Below are 22,470 nucleotides of genomic sequence, written 5' to 3'. Positions count from 1 at the left end.
GCGTTCTAATCGAGCTGCATTAAGTGTGCGCGCTCGAGGAATGAGCGTCTCCGAGACAGAGTCTCTCTCAGCCGGGTGCAGTTTCAATCTCTCCCCCTTAGATCAGGACGTTCGCGCAACTCCTAGAAGAGGCGCTGACCGCACAGAGAAATGCCAGTTTCTGAGTTTATAGTTATTAACATGATCTGCTTCCATATTATTTGAACTTTAAGAAAGCTATAACGCATTAAATATAACTGCATTTAAGATGTAACACATTTTTCCTTTAAAGATGTGTTTCCACCTTTCGTCAGAAAATTGCGAAAGCAGCGTTTACAAATAGGTTTTAGCTGATCTATACTATGTTGTTTCCCTTTTCACCAGCCTCAAATCCAAAGAATTTTCCAAACTGGCTTTTTCCACTTTTCTTTTCGACAAGATTCAGTTGAGCCTCCGCAGCAGCTTCTACTTTGCTTGTCGCCATCTTTTGCTTGTTGTGAGAGTTCAAAAGTATTTTTTGACAACACTAGTAGACTATATGTTTATCTTACTACATCGCACGTTCTGCGATGTGACTATTGCGGATGCACACATCGCGATGTCGATGCTGAAACGATATATCGTGCAGCCCTAATCTGGACTTTAAATGATTCAGATCTCTTTTTTTGTTCAATTTAGTTGTAAGATATCAGCTCACTTTTCATTCACACAGTTATTTTTTGGAACCGATTCAACTTAAATATTAATATCATTTGTAAACAAATGATAATAATAATAATAATATATTATAATAGTAATATATCCCAATCGTGCACCTTTAACTTTTAACCCTCATGCTTTTATATTGACATTCTGAACTAGGGCTGCACCTAACGATAATATTTTTATGGTTAACGACAAATTTGCCTATTTTTCTAAAGATTTTTTTATTATTATTACTTGATTAATATAACAGTTAATTAACTGATGTACAAGAAACAAATTATTCTGCAACAAATATAGCCCTGTTTTAACTGGTAATCTCCATTTTACAGTCCAACATTAATTTTATTTTGGAGTGATTTTAAGTAAGAACTTGTTCAATTCAAGAAAAAGGAAAGTGCAATCTACATTTAGCAATCCAACAACAAAATAAATTAAATATAAAATTCAAGTCACTTTCATGAGGAATATCAAAACATTGTGCAACCTTGAGTTTAGCAATCCAACATAAAATAATTTTACAGTAACAATTTAGTAACACTTAAATGTTTTTTCTAACAGGAATAACTAAAACTTGTGCATTCTTAATCAACTCTCAGTAATACACACACCCAATTTACCACATACACACAATCTCTCTCCCCCTCCTTCTTTCCCACCCCTCCCTCCACATTCCACCTCTCCTCCTCTTTTCCTCATCTTACAGTATAAATAGACCAACTAACAGGAATAACAAACTATTGCAATCTGAATTAAATCTCAGTGGGGCAAGGAATATAATTGAATCGATTTACAGACTGTAACAGTCACAGTTTACGACCATTTTCTCACTCATACATGGCTGTTAAATTAAACAGAAAATATAAAACGGCCAAATAACTAAATTAGATGACGCATGGTGTAAAGTTGCTATAGCAGCGGTGCAGAAATTACTTTTAACATGGGGGCGATGAGGTAACATTTAGAAAATATATTTTAAGTGACTACTACTAACAGAAACACGTGTTGCTCAAATATTGCGTGAAGGCAAAAAATAGCCACGAGTGTGTGTGTAAACAGAGCAACGCCATTCACTGACATGCTGGAGCTGCACGTGCGTTTTATATATTTACTTATTAAACACAGCCTTTTGTGATTCACAGAGCTACCACACATTTTCAAGTGGCTTTGAATAAAATGCACGTGTCATATGAACTACTTAAATTGTGTATTAATGGTTCTTTTATGTGATTTATTTATTTAAAAATTTTTTTTGGAGCTTCACAGTGACGAACACACAGTATCGGATTTGGATCGGGCTCGTCGGACCGATACCCATTCCGTCTAAAAGCTTCAGTATCGGATCGGTGCATCCCTAGAAAAAATCACTAATGTCATATTAAACCCATAAATATACAGGTCTAGAATATTATATACATTGAATGATACGTATCAAATAGAAAACATAGTTAAACAACAATAGACTATGAATTCACTACAGGGACAGGTTTGCTCTCATGCAATATCAATGGTATTTTTTTTGTTGTCATTTTTGGGGGGCATTTTGGCTCCAAGAACTTGGTGAATTTCTGACCCTACTGTCATACCTAATCACAATGTTTAAAAAACTAAAAGTTCACATCTACTTGTAGTCCTAGTCCAGGACCAGTCGTCCTTTCTCATGACTTTATTAGAAGATCACATGTGTTTTTTTACTAGTTACTTGCAGTCACACTTTATCCCAGTGTGCTCTTGAACATATTCTCCTGAATGGGGGTCACTGCCTCTAATGGGCTGAAATCATGCATTATACACACACTTCTCACCCCTTACCTCCTGTTCGGAGTTTAACAAGACTAATATATGTGTGTGCACACTGTCACAAAAGACATGCTATTGGTGGTTTTTCACTGTAACCGATGAGCTATTTAGCCAGAGGGGAACTGGCTCCTACAGCTGAGCCTGGTTTCTCCCAATGTTTTTATTTCTCCATTAAATAACATCTTTTGGAGTGTTGGGTTCCTTGCCACAGTTGCTTTGGTTTGCTCACTGGGGGCCTAAAGACATTTTTTTAAAGCATGATTTCCAATTACGTTTTTCAATCAAACTTCTCAAAGAGAAGAAGAAAGAGAAGAGACTTCCAGACATTACAGCATAATCGTCTGTAAAGCTGGTTTGTAACTATGCGTGTTGTGAAACATGCTATACAAATAAAAATGACTTAAATATTTATATGAATTAAAAATTATATAATTCCACACCATAAAATACTTAACTCAATATATTTCATTGTATACAATATAATAAGTCCTTCACTGAGTATTTCATGCAAGATCTGCAATTCAGACTTGATGACGTACGTTACATTGAACAAAATGTTTATAATAGCGTATTTAAAACATATCAGCATAATGCAACATTGAAAGTTTTGGCAAAGTACAGAGACCCTGTTTACACCTTGCATTAACATCTGTTTCCGGTAATCCAATTACAAGCGGTTAGCCAAGATAGATTGCCATTTATACCTGGTATTTACATGTATTTTCACTGTTCTTCAGATGTTCTTTGTAGTCTTATGCATATAGGTCTATGTGTGCCATTTAAATTTCTTTTAAAGCTGAATATAATCAGCAAAGTTTAGAACGTGAGGTGAGTAGGCGGTCTTTCACTGTTGTCCAGAATAGGGCTGGATAAAAATATAGATTTTCTGATGCATCACAATCTTCGTTTGAACGATCTTGAAATCGATTCTTAAATCCCAAGATCAATCTTCTACTCTACTCTATGGCAACACTTTATAATGCAAGTAAATCACTCGCTGTTATTGGAGAAGTTGGAGTTATTAGCACAGAGGCCCTTTCACTGCATTTTGAGAGCAAAAGTTTGGCTTAACTTGATCTGTGTGTCCAAAGACACAACTTTCTGTTTTTTACAGTCAGTTGTTGATTAAAAACAACAAAAAAGAGAATTGAACTGTAATCACACATAGATGCGCTAAAGAAATTACGCATGCCTTCTCTCGTTATATGCACTTACTGGCTGATGCCGCTAGTCTTAAAGAGACAGTATCAATTAAGCAAGTTTTTTTTTTACATACTGTAAATACTTGGAAATAGAACAAATTATGCAAGTAAGCAATAAAAATGTAACAAAAATATAGATGCAATATAACATATGTAATTTCAAGACATTAATTGATGGAATAAACTGAATTTGAGCATTTTTCAAGAGCCACAATTTGACCAATTTGATGAAAAATTTAAATTAAAGAGCCCATGTTATGCTCATTTACAGGTTCATAATTTTATTTTGGGGGTCTTCTAGTATAGGTTTACATGCTTTAATGTTCAAAAAACGCATTATTTTTCTCATACTGTACATTGCTGCACTGTCTGAAATGCTTTCTTTTAGCTCCTGTCTCTTTAAAGCCCTCCTTTCCGAAAAGCCCAGTCTGCTCTGATTGGTCAGCTGGCCCAGTCTGTTGTGATTGGCCAACTGTTAGAGCATGTGTCAGAAATGTAGCACCACTTACTATAACCAAGTTTCAGCTCCTGAAGCTACCTGAGTAGCTGTAAACACTTGGAAATTTGTTACATATTGACATAGCTAAGTCACGGAAATAATGGCTGGACTGCAAACCAGGTGTTTCAGGCAGTTCAGGAGCAGTGTTTTCTGTGGGAGAGAGTAACTCCCTTTGGCGTGCACTATGTGCTTTGTAAATTTGCAGACCTTTTACATGCACAAACAGCTATATTACACACTAAAGGAAAGGTAAAATCCCCAAAAGCATAATAGGGCCTATTTAAATGTAATTTGTTAAATTAATATTTTTAAATTGTCTTTAGAAGGGTTCCCTAGAAGGTTCCTTTATAATTAAGATCATTAGCTGAGAGAGAATTTGTTTACTATGCAAGCAAAATGGACATTGTAACAGTAATGTAACCATATGAATCGAGAGCTTGTGAATCAGAATCAAATCGAATTGTGAAATCTGTATCAATGCCTAGCCCTAGACCAGAATGCATCAGGATGCATGAGCGTTTATATAAATGTGATACAAACACATCTGTACCTGACTGCCTCCAAATGTGACTTAAGTGATTGGAACACAAAACTCTTTGCACCGTTTAAATATATAAAGCACTGATCACTTGTGAAAGATCAGAAGTGAGAAAAACTTTGGCTATTGTGAAGGTGAAATGGTGACTGTGGCCCCACTGTCAAATGATCCCAAGTGTTCATGTGCCCTAGTTGGTTCTCCTGATGGCAATTGTCATTTAAGGGTATCTGACTGTGTCCCATAGTCATCCATATCCATTTCTGTGGTGCAGATGTGGATAACATTTGTAGAAACTGCTTGTCTCAAGTCATCTGTCCTGGGGCTGCCACCTCTCACTGTCCTTTTGGAAAATAATGTGCAGGGTTGAACAAGTCAGCACTGTCCCATGCATTGCATTACCACTTAAGAAGTCTTCCTTTCTTGCAGAGTTATATGGTTGTCATAAATAACTGAGTGGCAAATATCAGAGCTGTTATTGTTTGGGACTTATCTAATAAGTGCACGAGAAGCGTGTAAAGGGTGCCTTGGGATTTAGTCTCTTTTTCCTTATCTCTACTACCCCATGGCTCCATTTCCTGTTCCTCTTTCTTCTTTAAGCATATAGGGACAATCAGATTTGGCACAAATAAATTCTAGCCTGTGCACCAAATGTGATTTTCTGTGTTTAGTATTGGCCTGAGATTGGATTATGCTGGGTGACTGGGATGACATTGTGTATTATCACAAGGGGATACAGGGGAGAAATGAGGAAGACTAGAAGTGAGTACACTCCCCCACAGAGCGGCATGAATTTTGCTGTGATCTGACATAACTAGGGTTGGGAACAGAGAACCTGTTCTTAATATGCTGATAATAATGGCACTGTATGCTACTGTTTGACTCGACTCTACTCGCTTTACTTTTCTGAGCTTGCTTTCTATTGCTGTTTAGTGCCACCTCATCGTGGCTGGGATTATAGGCTGATCATAGTTACGCCACCTCTACTGCCTTGACATCATCTTAAACGCGACACAAAACAATAAACAATTTCAAGACCGCTAGCTGTTAGCTACGAGCTCATTGTGCTGCATAAAGCAGTTGTTGCATGGTGATTTTACACAAGTGTAACCGTTAAATTGGCCAGGTTGTTTTAGAAGCAAGTTTCCAGTAGCTGGTCAACTAAATAAAGTGAAGCTTTCAAGCAGAGTATAGAGATAACTTACCATTCTCTATCGTGGACTCCAGGGCACTCTCCCTCCCATTGCTTGCCGGTCTAGATAGTGTCTATTTGGTTGAACCACTTCCACTTTTTCTTGATGGTTCTGTAATCACTAAAGTTTTTATTTTTTTTATTTTTTGTACTTTTCCCTACACTGTTGGTAGGTCCAGTGGTAGCCGTGTGCGGACACTTCCTGAAAGACTTTCGTTTCGCGTCGTTTCGTTCATCGCTAACGAGAGGAACATCTGCACCTCGTTTATTGACCACGCTGTGGTTTTGCGCACAGCTATTTCTTTTAACAATTAGAAAGTCGCGTGAACAAAATGTACTCCTAACGCTGTAGTTAACTTTAAATCTAACAGGTTAAATCCATTGCTGGTGGTGACCATTCTCTCTGACCAATCAGTCATCTGCAGGGTTTTGACATCACATTTAGTATTGGCTCAGCTCGCTTGGAACCTCGACCAAGGTGGTACTAAAAAAAGTACCAGGTACTCTCCACAGTGGAAACCCCCCAAAAAGCGAGCCGAGTCGAGTTGTACTGTGAAGTGGAAAAGCCCCATAAGCCACATAACTGTACTAAAATGCTCTGACAGCTTGTGATACAACTTGTTCCCTGCACTACTTTTCACCATTGTGCAACTACTGATTACACAGTGTGACAAGTGTGGTCCAATTTCCGAATGAATGACTCTTATGAGCCAGTTCTTTTTAGGGAATCAAACACTTATGATTCAGTAGGAGTAGTTACTAAATTAACCTGACTCACTTACTGAATTGCAATTAATTGCTTCCGTCATGTCCGACTCAAACCATAAGATGTTATTATGTGTACTTAAGGCTTGTGAAACTTAAATCAGTGCCATTACTGACTGGTTGTTCCCATGACAACATCTAGTTAAAAGATGTACCATAATAATTGGTATTTTATAAGAAATGACAAATTAAAAACGAATGAAATTGACATTTGCTTTGTGTTATTTTTTTATATAAATTTAGGAACAGTTATTGGATCACACTAAAAAATGTTTACAGTTCTTGGCAATAATACATTACCTTGCTAATGGAATTATGCAAATCAGTTGAATGGGGCTCAGTTTTCTAAGTTTGAAAGAGGAACAAAGGCTGTTCAGTGCAGAAACTTTGCATCAAGGAGAATATTCTTTCTAATATGTATATCGTTCTGGCACTGTCAAGACGTGTATGGAAAAGGCCCAATAAGCTCTTGTGCAATCCTGGCAGAGGTACAGGGCACATCACCGTCAGGTATTATTGGGCTTACTGCAACCTTTCTTCAGCACAGTGTAGAAAAGGGTGTTGTTGTCATCCAAGGGAAGGTGGAGTGTAGGAAAAAGAAGAGAGGGAGGAGGGGTGGCCTCTTGTTATTTTCAGTCTATTGTGTCTACTTCCTGTAGGTCAGGGGTTATTGGAGTAGGGAGTTGCAGACTAGCAGAGCAAAAGTGAGACAGAACTTCCATAGCCTGAGAATATTAACACCATAACGGCTTGATCTGTTTGCCAAAATCTCGGGAGTATCAACAGTCCACATCAACAGGTAAATGCAAGGCAAACTTGTAGAGGGATGCTATTTTGTGCCTTCTTGTTTTTCTAAGTTCTGCATGCCATGTTTTCACTGGGCTTCAAGACTGTATACTGTTTTGGAACAGCTGTATTAGTATCTGTATTTAATTTTTTTCCCTCCAATGTTTTGCACGTCCCTTACGAAGAGGACTCTCTCTTGTTCTGAGGTCCACTTAAGAGTATTTGTATGTGCAATAGTGTGCACATTGACGTGTTTACTGGCTTCGCAGTCCCGTGACCAGACGTGGAAGAGATCAGAAGAGGTTGGAATTGTTTTTGAAATCTCTCTTATGTAACATGTCGGCTTCCTGAGAGCAGCCATATTAGAGCCTCATTAATGGAGGGAGAGAACCTCTCCTGCCATTAGCCAATATGGCCATGGCCAAATCACATTAGCGCTGGACTGCAGGCACTATAGGGCAAGATGCAAACCAAACACACTGTCTGACTCTGTCTCCTCAAGCCCTGCATCACCTTCTGAGTCTCTTGGTTTGGTCATTCAATGTAGCTTTCAGTGTTGAATTGGATGACTGATGTATGGAAACAGGTTGGTGACTGCATTGTTTTGATTGCACAATATGAAGATTGAATTGTTGAATTGTTAATGTTATTGTTTTGTGTGTTGAACTTGTGCACTGAACATCTACTGAATGTTTTTTTTGTTGTTTTTTAATAAGGTGTTGGGTAAGAGGTTTTAGTTGCTGACGCTGCGTGAGGAGAGGCATTACTTACACATGTTTTAAACTGTGGCCTATTAGGTGGACTATGAATGTTGTAAGTGGTTTGCTGGAGAAAAAAAATAAACATTATATACACAGTGCTGGCCAAAAATATCGCCACCCTTGGTAAATATGAGCAAAGAAAGCTGTGGAAAAATATTTCTTTATTGTTTATCCTTTTGATATTTCATTCAAATTGTTCACAAAAATCTAAACTTTAATTGAAGTAAACTAATTGAAAGGGGGGGAAAAATCTCATAATTAAATAAATATTTTAAACCAAAATGTGTTTGCCACAATTATTGGCACCCCTTGAAATTCTTATGATATGAGTAATATATATATGAAGTATATTCCCCATTCATAATTAAATTTTTTTTAGTCCACCTGGGTGACAAGGAACATGAAATTGTTCAGCCATGACTTCCTGTTTCACATGGGTATAAATATCAGGTAACACACAGGCCAAACTCTCTTAGTCATCCATCACAATGGGTAAGAATAAAGTTATGATGTGTAACAAAAGGTTGTGGAGCTTCACAAAATGGGAAGTGGCTATAAGAAAATTGCTAAAGCATTGATAATATCCATTTCCACCATAATGGCAAGTGACAATCAACTGGAGATGTTACGAATCGGCCTGAAAGAGAACATGTGTCTGTATTATCTCCATGCATGGTGAGGAAAATGGAATTGCAGGAATTAGTTGGGCCTTGGGGTCAGAAAGTCTCCAAAACTACAATCAGAAATCACCTACATTACCAAAAGTTGTTTGAGAGGGTTTCAAGAAAAAAAGCCTCTGCCCTCATCCAACAACAAACTCAATCATCTTCAGTTTGCAAGACACTACTGGAACTTTAAATGGGACCGGGTTCTATGGTCAGATTAAACAAAAACTGAGCTTTTTGGTAACAGATAAAAAAATCAAAACCTGATTGCCTAAATCTAAAACAACAACAATCCAAAAAAAATCAACACAAAAATCCACAAAATCAAGGTTCTGTCATGGCCACCCCAGTCACTTGGCCTGATAGAAAACCTGTGGGGTGAACTGAAGAGGAGAGACCACCCGTGTGGACCCCTGAATTTGAAGGATCTGTTTAGATTCTGTATGGAGGAATGGTCTCAGATCACTTGCCATGTGTTCTCCAACCTCATTAGTCATTATAGGTGAAGTCTCTGAGCTGTTATCTTGGCAAAGGGAGGTTGCACAAAGTATTGAATACAAGGGTGCCAATAATTGTATCACACATATATTTTTTTTGATAAAACTAGAGTTTGGAATTGTTTGATATCTATTTGAGGATAGATTTTTGTGAATATTTTGAATGAAAGACCAAAAGGATAAACAATAAGGATATATTTTTCACAGCCTTCACATTTAATATTTACCAAGGGTGCCAATATTTTTGGCCACAACTGTATGTATGTATGTATGTGTATATATATATATATATATATATATATATATATGTATGTATATGTTTCCCCTAGGATTTTTTTTTTTTAGCAGCGGTGCTGCTGTTTGCCCATCCTCTAGCCTGCAAGGCCGGGCCCATATTACGCATGCTGGTAATAGCTTAACATGACCTTAGAATCATTGTAGATGGGTGTAACGAGGTATGATGTCAAGGAGGAGATGAAGACGTAGTACTCTTCTCAAGTGGGGTTTAATGGCCACAGCAGTGCTCACAATTCTTATACACAACATCAACGTACATTTCTCTATTAACATTTAGTCACTCTTTGGTTCTCTGGACACGTCAACACTAGACTGACGTGTGTCACTCTCTCTCTCTCTCAAGTGTTGGTGGCGTGGGTCTTTTATCCGCTCTCCCCGTGCTCACTGGAATTAGAGACAGGTGTTAGACATAATTTAGCTCAGGCGTAAGTGCCCTTACCGCTTCCCTCTCTCCGGACGGGCACTTGACCACACCCCCGCCTGCCACAATGGGTTACTAATTTTTGCCATTCCAATGAGTTTCGCGTCTCGCACCACGTGTCTCACCGGGCTGTTTATAAAGATTTGCGCTATGTGGGTGAAACTGCTCTGTGCTGCTTTGTTCATTGAGCTGGCTGATAATTGTTCTGGGTAGTGGCTAGTGCTGTGGCATTCTGTTTTTCTCAAATGAAACAGAAAACAGATGTGCCGAGCATAATAAACGAGAGTTGGCAAACTCTGTAAAAAATTATTGCAAGGTGCGAACATTTAGTCGCAGTCAGGAGCCCTATATTTCAACTACCTTTCCAAGGAAGTTATCGGACTAAAAGAATTTCGGCTAGAAGAGGTGTCATGTTAGGTCTCCTGCTTCTCGGTTGTGTACGTGTACGCACTCGCGAACAGCCTTTGATGAGCTGCTATAACGTCAGTGTGAATACGTGCGTGTTTATGGTGGAGTCCTTTTCGCTTCATACAGGTGTCCCATTTAATTGCACGCAGTATAAGTGCACAACTGACTGTTGCTTGTTACATTGTGTCATAGATATTAATGAACCATGTGAAATGTCAATAGATAATAGCAAAGCTCATAATTCACAGCGCTCCTGAATGCATATAGGGGAAACACTGTATATTAATATATATATATATATATAATTAAAGGTGTAGTACTCAGTAATTTTATTTTCTCAAAAAATGTATTGTAATTTTGAAACCTATGTATAAAATCATGACCATTCACATGATATGAAATCAGTAACTGGATAAAAGCAGTTTTATTCTACATAGAGAAGGGGGCTGCCATGTTAAAATCACATGACTACATCTACTTGCTTAATCTGTGCAACTGCAATTCTATTTAACACTTTCACTGATTAATTAAATTGATCATGGCTGACTATCAATAGTACATTTCTGCAATGGCAACAGGAACTGAAAACTTAAATGATTCAGTGTTTTGGGTCACGCCCCCCCTTTGAAGCAAGAAAAACTTTTGCTGTGATGACTGTGATTGTCACATCCTAGCCAGCACTGAAAAACGTAACAAGTATCATGTTTCTACATGCTTTCGATAGTGTTCAGAACCTCTGGACAATAATTTGCACCTGATTAATGATACTGATAAACTTTAATAAAAACAGATCTTTCTGCCATCATTTACTCACCCTTTTTCATCCGTGAAACACATGATTGAGGGATGAGAGGATCGTGTTTGTGGCTGTCCAAGCTCTGAAAGCAAACATCAAAGCACCGTTAAAGTCGTCTATAACACTTGTGCTCAATTCTTCTGAAGCCATATGATAGTGTTGTGTGAGGAACAGACTGAAATGTAAGTGTTAATTCACCTCGTTGTCACTCATTTGAAACTGGTGTGCACCATTTGTGCAATTTATGCAACAATCAATCTACTGTATAGACGTTGTACAGTAAAACTTTTACGGAGCCAGTGTTCCATTTACAACCACATGTCAACCATCGTTGTTCTTGCAACTAATGTTTAAGTAGCAAAAGATATCCTTCTGCATTTGAACACTTTAAGGATAACCCCTCCCCCCTCTTACCAATATAAAACAGCCTAAACTTAGACGTGACAAACCATGTAGCACTGCGAGCAACAAAGTTGGAAAAACAGGATGTCTTTTTACTCAAAGTGTGTGTTGGGAACAGATAACCAGGAAGATGAAAATTGCCAGCGAAGTGGAAACTTCCACTTTGTATCTGTGTATTTTTGCCCAGTTGAGACTGATTGCTCATCTGTTGTCCCATAGCCAAGCAAGATGGTAAACCATAAACGATTAAGCCCCTCTCTTTTTATCTCGCTTTTTTGCCTTGTTCCACACTGTTTCACTCATTAATGGTTCACTTAGTTCTGTTTTAATTACATCTCAGTGTAATTCTTTAAATGGGGAGTCACTGCCTCTGGACTGACTCTCATAATGTTTTGCCAAAGAAGAGTTAAAGAAACTGAACCAACTGTAGAGAGGAAATGAAACCAGGCCATTCCCCTGGGAAGACTGTGAAGGGCTATTGATCTCTCTCTCTCTCTCTCTCTCTCTCTCTCTCTCTCTCTCTCTCTCTCTCTCTCTCTCTCTCTGTCTCTCTCTGCCCTAATGATTGATATGGAATGACCTCGGCTTGAAAACATGCTGCTGTTCTTGTGCTACTGTCACATTGGCAGAGATTTGGAAAGAGAACAGTGTGGAATAAGTGAGAGAGGTCCACCTCAGCAGTTCATAACAGGCATCAAGGACATCCCCGGTATGTTTTTACGGATCTCTGATGGTGGGTCTTCTAGTTAAACTTGTCTCCAGAGATTTTAGTTGAAGGTGAATCTGGTGCCAGAAGTTGGAGCATTTGCTGTTTTAGTAGGAGATAATTTTACAGCTGAAGAGTTGCGGGACTCTCAAGCTACATGTTGTCATCTTGCATACTTCTCGGACTGGATCAATAGGCAAAGTTTCAGATATTGCATTTTTACAGAGAAGACGGCACAACTCAAGGTTAGACATTTTCTTGAATAGTTTTTTTTCTGCTTGTGGCTGAGTCACTTCTCGCTGAACATTTTGATTTGTGATGTTTTCAGCAAGTATATGCACCACTTATGAAAGGCCTAACCACACCACAAAAAATGCTTGTGCCGTGTTTTCGACAGCATTGCAAAGCCTTGTGATCCATGCTTTCTATGTAAGGTGGGTTATTCCGAATTGAGGCCATGCCATCTTACAGCTGCAAGTGGTATTGTTTTGCTAAACTACTAGCTATTTATACAGCTGGACCTTCTCTTAAGACTGGAAAGGATATTCCCTGTATTAAATAGATGTTGTTTGCCATTACCACAGATCCGCCATCTCTCTATTCTTCCTTTTCTGCTGACTCAGTGCTGGTGTTTTGTTTTTCACAGACCACATATGCATTGTGAATGATATTATGGATGTAATGTGATGTCTGTATTCAGCAGTTTTGTTGAGAGGAACTTTGAAACGTCTTCGCTGACAGGCTGCAATGCCATTCAGATTCGATTCCATTCAGGGTGTTCGTTCACTCAAAATAAAAATTCTCTTATCATGTACTCACCCTAATGCCATCCTAGATGTGTATGACTTTCTTCTGAAAACAAACAAACATTTTTAGAAGAATGTCTCAGATCTTTATGTCCTCACAATGCATAATGTACCAACATTTCGAAGCTCCATGAACAGGGATTAACATTAATGATTGAGGAAAAAAGTGAATTGTCTGGTGAGAAAAAAGGAAAATGGGACTGCCGTGTTATGCTGTTTTATGCTGAGCTTGTAGTCTCACCTTAGAAGGGTAGAAGGGCTGTAGTGCTGTGGCTTGTGCATCAGTGTAATGACTCTGGGTGTACATTAGTGCTGCCCGATTAATCATATCATGTCATGTGAGTTTCCGGTGTGCAGCTGGAAATCAAGTGAAGATGGACACCGAGCAGACTGACACTGAACTGGTGGCCAGAAAAAATATCACAGAAACACAGATCACAGCTTGGCGATATATCTTTATTTCATCCTTAATTAAAGTTCATATAATACAGGAACGTGACATACAAACTCCAAAACTGTCATTCTCTGTGCGGTCAGAGCTGCTTTAACCAGTCGCAGAAGAGACCCAATCTGAGCGAGAGTCGAGACCAGGAGAGATTTAAAGTTCCGCTGGGTGATGCGCACTCTAACACGGAGACGCTCCTCTCTCAACCCCGTTGTCTGCAGCTCGAATGTCTGATAGAAACACCGATCACAGCTTGGCGATATATATTTATTTCATCCTTAATTAAAGTTCATATAATACGGGAGCGTGCCAGGTAAATAAACAAACTCAAAAACTGTCATTCTCTGTACGGTCAGAGCTGCTTCAACCAGTCGCGGAAGAGACCCAATCTGAGTGGGAGCCGAGACCGGGAGAGATTTAAAGTTCCGCCGGGTGATGCACAATCTACCACTGAGACACTCGTCTCTCACTTCCGTTGTCTGCAGCTCGCAACGTGTTGCATCATTGATGAGATCATAAATAACACTAAAATGACAACAACAATAAAATGTGTGTGTGTGTGTGTGTGTGTGTGTGTGTGTGTGTATATATATGTGTGTATATATATATATATATATATATATATATATATATATATATATATATATATATATATATATATATATATATATATATATATATATATATATATATATATATAATTAATTTTGTATAGACTATAGTAACTAAAATGTCAATATGACTAAATGTTACTAAAATCTGACTAAAATGTCAACTGTTTTCATTCACTATAACTACATTAAAAAGCCCAGTAAGCCAAACAAAACAAAGCACAATTACAGATGTGTTTGCGAGTGTCACGCCATATGACAAGTCTTTACAGAGATATAAAGAGACATGATGCACCATTAGCAAAGAGGGATTTCAGAAAATGATCCACACACTGGACAAGAGGTACCAGCAATAAGTAGATCTTTTTAGAATGAGGATTTGGAAATCATTAAAAAAAAAACACACACACAACAGCAACAACAGTTTTAGTGGTTTGAGTGAACCACACTTTTATATCCAGTTTCCTTTTCAAAAGAGTTTATAGAAAGTACATGTTACATCCTGCTTAAATGTCCCTGTTTGTTTGGACAATCTTATTTTCATGAAAATGTGTATGTTCTTATTTATTGTTCCATTTTAGTTTGGTGTAATATTGAGAAAATAACACATTTGCAGTAATGCAAAGCTATTATTTAATTTTGTGAAAATATTATTTTAATTTGAAATCACTGTGCATTTATAGTTGTTATTGTTGCTAGTTTGTATGTTTGAGTTGAGAAATAGATATTTCAGCATTATCAGTAATCTATTTGAGCATTTTCCTTGATAACCAAGCAAGTTGACTCATGTTACCATTTGTTTATTATAATCGCATATCGCAATATTAGTCTCAATTAGGGCTGCACGATATATCGTTTCAGCATCGACATCGCGATGTGCGCATCCTCAATAGTCACATCGCAGAATGTGTGGTGTAGTAAGATAAACATATAGTCAAGTCTACAATATTTTTTTCCAATATGAAAAGTAGCATTATATCTGTCTGATATTACGTAATTTACTCTGATTTAAAAATAAGAATAAAATAAAATACAGTACAAACAGTCAGCCACAGTGGCACAGTGCTCATTCAGTAAATGCACAGCTAAACAGATGTGTTTTGAGTCTGGATTTGAATGTGACTAATGTAGAAGCACATCTGATCTCTTCTGGAAGCTGGTTCCAGCTGCATCTGGCATAATGGCTAAAAGCAGACTCTCCTTGCTTGGAGTCAACCCTTGGTATTTCTAGCTGATGTGATCCTAATGATCTGAGTGATCTGTTGGGTTTATATTCAGTGAGCATATCTGCAATATATTGACCAAAGAGGGTTTTAAAACCATGATGCGGTCGGTATGTAATACAATCATGCAACTATTTTTTTAAGTTATTTCTTTTATAAACATTTTATTTTATGTTGCATTTTTGTAAACCCCTCAGAGTTGGTGTATAGCTGCACTTTTTTTCCCCAAAGGGTTTAAATTAAAAGATATTTATTGTTTACATTTCTTTTAAAAAAAAGGTTTGTAATCTAATTTGTAATGTAATACAATGTTAAATGACTTATTTTGTCATTCACATTAATTATTGTGATAATGAAACTTCCTTAGTGTAATGCTCTGTTTTAACCTGGTTGGAGTACAGAGATAAAGCCTCCTGTAATCTCCTGGATCACTTCTAGACACCACACTTTATAGCCCCTTTATTTTAGAGTAAGCAACATGCATTATTAATATCATAACATGTTAGATTGACTTTAGGGTGAATTGATAGAGGAGTATTACATGAATACAATGGAACCATGGTGAATTAAACAGTGTATTAATTATTATAATAAAATCAACTACCCAAAATAAGCCAAAGTTATTTTCAGTTTCTTTTTTTAATTGAAATTTTCCATGAAGATGCAGTTCCCTACAAAATCACCCCAATCATTCTAGAATAATTAATTATTCTCAAATAGAGCTATTCAAGTCATCTGGTCGAAGTCGTCCTGTATGTTTTCATATCACAATATATCATCGCAGAAAAACTAAATATCGCAATGTCAGTTTTTTCCAATATCGTGCAACCGTAGTGGACAGATTGCAAAGTTTCCACACTTCAAACAAGTGTTAATGCGTTAATCGCGATTATGAAAAAATAAAGCGTTAAGGTTTTTTCATTAATTGCATGCGTTAACGTGTTAATTCTTAATTCCATTTAAATTGTCTAAATATCCTTAAAACAAGATAAATATATTTGAAAATCAACATATAAGATATTTAGACTTGCTTTAAGAGAAAGTATCTTAAATACAAGTGTATTTTGTACATAAGTGTATTTTTTACTTTGTTATAATTTTGTAAGTGCGGTAAAGACAAAATATACTTACATTCAAGATTTACTCTTTAAAAGCAAGTATAAATATCTTATATGTTGCTTCTCAGGTGAATGCATCTTTTTTTAAAGGATTTTTAGATATTTTAAAATATTTGTATTTTTAACATTCTCAGATAACAATATTTTCTTCTGCAGTATAGCTGCTAAAGAAAGTGTACATTGTTTTAAATGAGCTTTAGATATTTTTATTGGAAAACAAGCCAAAACATTCCTTATCCTTATTCCTTAACTCACAAAAAAACTCTCATTTATTAATAAAGATGCATATTGCCAATTTTCTTCACGATAAGAAATGCAGAGTGACATATATTATGATTCAATAAGTCGTGAGCCATTGCATTATAATCTAGCTTTAGCAAGTGCATGCTCGAGGGATGAGCGTCCCCACGTCAGAGTGTGTCTCAGCCGGGTGCAGTTTCAGTCTCTCCCCCTCAGATCGGGACATTTGCGCAACTCATAGAAGAGGCGCTGACCGCACAGAGAAATGCCAGAATCGTGGTTTTAGTTATTTACGTGAGCTGCTTCCATATTATTTGAACTTTATTAAAGCTATAACGCATTAAAACTGCATTTAAGATGTAACACCGGAGTGTTTCCTTTAAAGAGATCCGACTCCACTTATTCCATAAAGAGAGTGCTTCTGTATTTACTTATTTGGTATTTTTGTATAATTCCCTTGTACTTTGTGATGTACATCACCTGAAGCTGTTTGGAAAGTTTAGTGCATCTTGACTGTGAGCTGTGTAATTCTTCCTCTCCTCAATCAGATGCGAGCTACAGTGCTGCTCTCGCATCATCATTACAGTTTAAAGTGATCTCGTGTTACAGAATGGAATGCGGCACAATAATCGTTTTATCTCGATTATCTTGTTTTCATAATCATTATAATAAAAATGTGATTAATTGCCCTGCCTTAATTTTACATTTGGATGTGTGGCAGAGCTCATTTCATGACCTCCAGTGGGAAAAGCAATTGTAAACAAATTACAAAAATGTTTCAGGTGTAATGCTTGAAAATGGTACTTTATGATTTATGATGTAAAAGTGTATAATAAAATATAAAAATGAATTCTAAATGCTTCGTAAATATTTACTAGAGAATAATCTTTCCTCTGTCCTACTTTACTGGTAAAAAAAGAGGGTCTTCAAAGGTTCCACTTCCTAGTATTAAGCATTTCTTCAGTTTTGCTTTTGATTAAAGTAGAAGATATCCTAAGCTTTCTTTAAAAGTATAATGTTAGGTTATGTGTGCTTGGATCAGAATTAAAAGTGTCATGAAATGGAACATTTCCAAAAGTGTGCCACTTTGCCCATATTCACCCTAGTATATCAAAAACTAAAATTAATTTGAGACCATTTTTATTTTTCCAATAATTTCAGTTTTTGTTTTTATTTTAGTTAACGAAAATGTTTTTTAGTTTCAGTTTTTGTTTACTATAATAACACTGCTGGCTGGTAAATGTTTATATTTCACTTACCAATAATTGTGTAGTATAGTGGTGGAGTATTCAGCAGCAAGATCCATTCACTGCGTGTTTCTAGAGTAAAAGTTGGTCTGTGTAATGTTTGTCCAAAGACGAGATCCACGTGACCTATTTGTAAAATGTAAAGTTGCATTCAGCAAAAGGCCTTGCCCTTCACCATATTTTCATTTGAAAACGCTTTAATTTCACTATGTTTATGTTTCTTGTTCACACGAGGACAGCATTTTAAAGTGAATCTGTACCTTTACCGGTGTCTAGTTTAGGGTAGTTAGTTTCAACAGGATTCATCCTTAAGTATTTGTTGGTTGAAAACTTGCTAGCCCTCTGGATGACCTTACTGAAGGCTTGGCTTGGTATAAAAAAAAAAGAAAATACTGTGATTGAGGACGGGTGTTCAGTAAGGGCAGGACCGCACAGCTGCCTGAATCATTGCCAAGGTTATTTGAATCAAGGTCGTACAGCAGGCCTATCCCTTCTCAAAAAAAAAAAAAAAAATCTTAATCACTTTCTCAATTTGTATTTCTCTCACATAATGTCCTGACAGAGAGGGGTTTTTCAGATTTCCTCCCAGTTTTCCCACAATACTTCAAGATTGCTGCTTTCTGTACAGAGTCCAGGTCAGATAGCATGAAGACTAGGGAGACTGAGGAATCTATCCAACTTGAATTTCTTGTTTTTCAGACCACACATATGAATGTGGATTCCAGAATGAAGCCAAACATCCCGTTAGGTAGCTCCCATTTCTAGTCTGTGCAAAGCATGCTTTCTCTGATGCTGAAAGTCTGTAAAAAAACATTTGTAGTGCCAAACTGTGTCAGGTGTTGACAGGAACTTAACTCTGCTTTCACTCTACCGTATTAAAAATCTCTTCTGATATGGTGGGTAAAAAAGAGAGATTATAGTTTGAGGTTGGACAGTCTGACTCACTATTCACACAAAAACATTTTTTAGCTACTCATTTGTGACCAGACTCCCATGTCAGTGTCGTGAATATGCAGATCCTTGCCTCCATATGAGTTCAGATAAAGCTGGAAAATGTGTATGTACACTACCGGTCAAAGGTTTGGACAGGTTATATTTCTCATGATCTTAAAAACATTTTGATCTTACAGCTTATGCTTAAGTTTTTCAAATTAGCATTGTAGCCAAATGTAAATTGTGCCAAATAGTAATTTCTTTTGAAAACATATTAAGACCATATCTAGCTGTTAACAAATGTGCCTTAAATTATAATGTCAAAAGATTTAGCCAGTTCATATTCTCAAATATGAAGTTAAAAAGTAAAATGAGGTAAGAAACGTCTCAATAGACACATTTATGTTGGTGTTGCACAGTAGCCTATACCAGTGCTACAGTACTACCACGGACTTACTCTCCAAAATATTGCCGATACCACAGCTTTTTTCATTTAATATAGTTGTATGTAATGCGAATGCAGCGAGACACTGATAAGAAAACACACTTGCACTCTGTTTAAAATGCCCCTCTTGACGTGATATTAAAGGTTTGTTCACTCAGAAATGAAAATTCTCTCAACATTTACTCACCCCCATGCCATCCCAGATGTGTATGACTTTCATTCTTATGATTTTTAGAAAAAAATATCTCCACTCTATGTCTGTACAATTCAAGTGAATGGTTGCCAAAACTTTGAAGGTCCAAAAAGCATATAAAGGTAGAAGAAGAAAGTCATACACACCTGTTAATATATTACGAGAGTGTAAGCATACAGGACAAAAATCTGTGCCATCTTGACGTGATATTAATTTAAACACAGATGTTAATGTATTACGTGAGTGCAAGCAGACAGGATAAAATATTTTCATCTCAAAATATCTAATCTGCACAATGTGTAAATGCAGCCTAATAGAACTTTATATTAATAAAACTACAATATTGACAAGAAATCCTTGGCTGGATAACTTAATAAATTAAGGAGTGTTTTCAATAGCGCATTTGTTTCTTTATTTATTTTTCAGTGGTTGGGGTGCCATGGGGGATAAAACACTATAAAGGAGTGCTGCGTTTAAAAAAAAGTTTGTCAACCACTGCTCTAGACGAACGACTTTAACCGTTGTGCCATATCTCGCTGTTTTTTCCAGCACCTTGTACAGCAACAATGTGTTTTTTTAGACACTGTCAATTTAAAAGGCAATAAAATTGTTGTCGAGACACCCACGTTCTGTTTTATTCGTTGCACTGTGTCTGTTTTAGCACAAGAAAATAAATCATTATCAGTGCTTTACAAACATCCAAAATTTGAATGTTAATTTTAGCATTCAAATGTGCATCTTAAATTAAACAAAAATGATAATTTTGAATTTGAATTTGACAGACTTGACAGTTTGCACCTGTTATTGCACTGATTTGCACAGAATAAAAAAAGAGATAAACAGCTCAAAATATTGATAAGACAGATGGTAGTGAGACATGGTGATATTTTGTTTTATTTCATTTTTAGATTTTGGCTCCTGTTTCCCAATGCATTGCTCTTCTCTTGTTCCTTCTCTATATTTCATTGGATTTTGCTCATTGCTGACCTCTCGCTCGCTGGTGCAGTGCGCCCACCTGATCACTCATTGGTCAGATTTTAAATGGGTGTTAAATCCTTATAGCTTTTTCAACTATTCTGAGCAAGTTGGCAACTTACACATGCTGCAATCTGTGAATTCTAGGCTGCATTTACAGTCAACCAATTCCATTTTTTTCCCACAGATATTTAGATGCATGCAAAAAGCACAAACACTTACAAGACTTTTTTACACATTAGTTTCAGATAATAAGTATCTCCAAAAATTTTTTTGGAGGTACTTAATGTCAAGAATGCATTTTCCAGTGAGGAGACGACCAAAAACATTCAAATAAATGAGCCAATCTCAAACGGGAAAAAGAAACCACAAGTCTATCAAAAAGTTTTACGAAAACATATTTAAAATTAATGTTGAGGACATCAATGCTAATTATTTTGCCTGCATATTACATGTGCATAATTATCAAAATGCAGTGTAATAAATGGCAAGAGTGAGCCTCTCCAGTGTTTCTAAAAGTGAATAGGGGTATAAGAAAGAGTTTTAGTTCATTCGTAACCACATATACAGGAATATTTGGAATTTATGGAGCATTTAAATGTTTTTTTTTTATTACTTTTTTTTTTAATGTAAAGTCCTAACCAGTATAATGGTAATATTAACCAGTATAATGGTAATATAACATAAATGTGGTCAAAGTTACGTGACTAGCTCAGTTTTGAAATCATCACTTTGTAGCTCTCAGGTTGGCTAGTGAAGGCATGCATGATACTTCTTACTTGTGATATGTGTGAATCATGGAGGGAGTCATCTCTGAAGAATGAATTGTATTCTTGTGATTAGTGTTGTCACGGTACCAAAATGTATGTTGTCGGTAACGATACCAGTGAAATTTCATGGATCTCGATACCAATTTCGATACCACAGCATGAATATGCTAATATTATAATGTGCTATTGAACACACAAGTTTACTTATTTATAATTATTTAATAATTATATAAAAAAATACTGTTTAGTAATAATAATTTTCCAGAACTTTCCAGAACATTTCTTTTAAGTTTAGTTTAATTTCATCATCAAAATGGTGTCTAATCAATACATTTTACATGTAACATTGCATTTTGTTTTAGCCAAACTTTTATTCAACAGCTGTCTTGCATTATTATTATTATTATTATTACAGTGAATATTACATTTTACTGTAGAGTTGTAAAATATTTTTCTTCAATTTCAGGCATCTAGATTTTAATTTGAATCATGCTTTTATTTTGAAGTGTGTTTATTGCCGGATGCTTCACTTTTCTGGATAAACTGTTTGCATCACGGCACAGTGTGATTATTGAAGTTTTTAAGTCATGTCTGAAATCTTAAAATGTCAGTAGTTCACCAGGAAAATTTCACGTTTCTTTATATCAATTCCAATATCACAAAAAATAGGTAGTATGCTATTGAATGCACTCCTTTAGCTTATTTCACACATTTAAATGTATCAATGTAAATAATAAATTAAAACAATTGCATGTGTCCTTGGTGTTTCTCAGTTAAGTAGACATTGCTTCATGTTTTTAAGTATATATAAAGTGTCAATTGATAGAGATTTTGCTATATCGTGTATATTGCGGTATGTAAATATCCATGTGCACAGTGTAGGCTTATCTATAAGTAGACGGGACTTCACGTGAGACTCAGAGAATTTAAGAAACATGAACATGAGTTTTTGTGGCATTAAATAATTTTTCGGCAGCCGCCAAAACAAATTCGATGGCATTCATCTTGTGTTTGGCGCTTCAGAAGCACTTAATATGCTTCTCATGTGTCG

At 36.5% G+C, this 22,470-nt stretch overlaps 1 protein-coding gene across 6 annotated transcripts in view; it reads left to right on the top strand.

Annotated features, from left to right (window-relative positions):
• Positions 1-22,470, top strand: part of LOC127644021 (GRB2-associated-binding protein 1-like) — a 120,203-nt gene that overhangs the window by 26,247 nt on the left and 71,486 nt on the right. Inside the window, exon 1 of one of the 6 annotated variants that reach the window (XM_052127019.1) lies at positions 7,347-7,473. The exons of the other annotated variants lie outside the window; for them this stretch is intronic. The gene's annotated coding sequence lies outside the window, so the exon portion shown is untranslated. Of the gene's footprint in view, positions 1-7,346; positions 7,474-22,470 lie in introns of those variants that run through there. 6 annotated transcript variants of the gene reach the window in all.

This window comes from Xyrauchen texanus, chromosome 5 (assembly GCF_025860055.1).
Source record: "Xyrauchen texanus isolate HMW12.3.18 chromosome 5, RBS_HiC_50CHRs, whole genome shotgun sequence".
NCBI lineage: Eukaryota > Metazoa > Chordata > Actinopteri > Cypriniformes > Catostomidae > Xyrauchen > Xyrauchen texanus.
This window is presented reverse-complemented; position numbering and strand designations above follow the sequence as displayed.